We start from the raw sequence: 1,710 nt of genomic DNA, 5'->3' as shown, positions 1-1,710 counted from the left end.
CAAATTTAGGGTGCTAGATACCTCGTAAACCTTTTGCCTTTTTCTCCTTTCACTGATTTCTATTCTGTTGCAAAACTCGTGGTTCCCAGTGAGTTTTCAGTGAGTTTTACTGTGGTACTCTACCAGCAGCTCTGCATTCCTTATTGTGCTGCATTGATTTTGTTTTATTCCTTTAAAATGTATCCATCCATTTTGAATAGGATGCACATAAACACTGTATATATAATACAAAGTTGAAAAGTCAGAAAAAATAATTGTTATATTTCTGCTTCTTTTCATCCCATCTTAGTTGATTATTATTGTTAGTTCCCTTTCTATCTTTAAATATACTTGTACATCTGTTTCTTGGTTAATCAGTTCTGAAAGGTGTCTTAAGATTTACAGCTGTAAAAGTGGAAGAAATCCACATACTCTTACTACTCACTTTCTCTCCGTCTATACTGTATACTTTATTTTTTGGATCCTTTTTAATCATTCATTTCCAACTCCAGTTGCTTTTTGCAGTCTTATCTGTTTTCAGCAAGGCTAGCTTCCTTTTTGAGGTTCTGAAATGACCTTCACTTCTGAGATGGTTTATTCTTTTAATCACTTCTTTCCTGAGCTCTGCCAGTGTCATCTCCTCTGGCTGTCTCAGCATCTTTGCTTTGAACTATTGCATCTTTACTTTGATCTCTTGTTTTAAAATTCATTAAGCCCTTTGAGTTCTTTGTTCATGATTATCATCTGTTTCATGTTAAAATTTTTTTTTCTTTTTTTTTGGTAAGTGTCTTTCATCTGCCATTTCTTTTTCCTTTCCCTGCCTCCCTCTCCTGCTTATTTGGTAATATATTTGTATAGGCCTGGTGCTGTTTCTTTTTTACTATAACTCACCTATAGATGAAGTGGGTTCTTCCTGGACCAGCTACTTGTTGGGGTTGTGTGTGGAGAAGGAACTAGAGTAGAATTCCAGGCTGACAGAAGTCTCTTAGGTTCATAGCAAAGCTCCTTCTGACAGGGGTTTTGTGTGAGTGTGTGAGTTGGTTTAACCTTTCCTCTTCCTACCAGTTGGAGCTTGGCAGCTTCAGGGCTACAAAAAATGGCATGTCTGTGTGTTTCCCTGGTCAGCCCATTCCCCTTCTTCTCCTTGGTGCCAGTGAGACCTGGAGCCAGTGCATACACCACAATCCCAATGTTCTGCAGAAGGTGTTGTTGGTTCTGCCCTCAAAGTGTACCATCTTTTTTGGAGAACTCCGAGTTCTGCTGGCTCTCCCTGAGACCTGCAGTCATATAGCATTCTCTATCAGCATTAACCCTCTGGATCTTTTCCACACTCATCATTGCTGCGCAGGCTGGTGGGATGGCTTGCTAGTCAGCACCGTTAGCACCTTTAGCCTCGGGCCGCTGGAGTGCTCAGCCCAGAAATGCTGGGGAGGTAATGCCTCCAGGAACAGCCATCAAAGGGACAGCTCTGAGGCATGCTTTCTGTGGTCTTACTAAGGTCTCCAGCACACTGGAGCCCTACTTGTCCACAAGGTTGACGTGGCCGTGTGCCTCTGTCAAAAAAAACCAAAACTGTTTTAATCTATGGAAGGAGATCAAATGATTTTTCTCTTTAGCTATGCTAACATAATGAATTATGTTTATGGATTCTCCATTAACCATATTTGCATTCCTGGAATGATGTTATTTTTTAATGTGCTATTGAATTCTATTGGCTTTAGATGCAGTCTC

Source organism: Propithecus coquereli, unplaced genomic scaffold (assembly GCF_000956105.1).
Source record: "Propithecus coquereli isolate 6110/MARCELLA unplaced genomic scaffold, Pcoq_1.0 Scaffold122, whole genome shotgun sequence".
Taxonomy (NCBI): domain Eukaryota; kingdom Metazoa; phylum Chordata; class Mammalia; order Primates; family Indriidae; genus Propithecus; species Propithecus coquereli.
The sequence above is the reverse complement of the archived record's forward strand: the minus strand, read 5'-3'. Positions refer to the sequence as shown.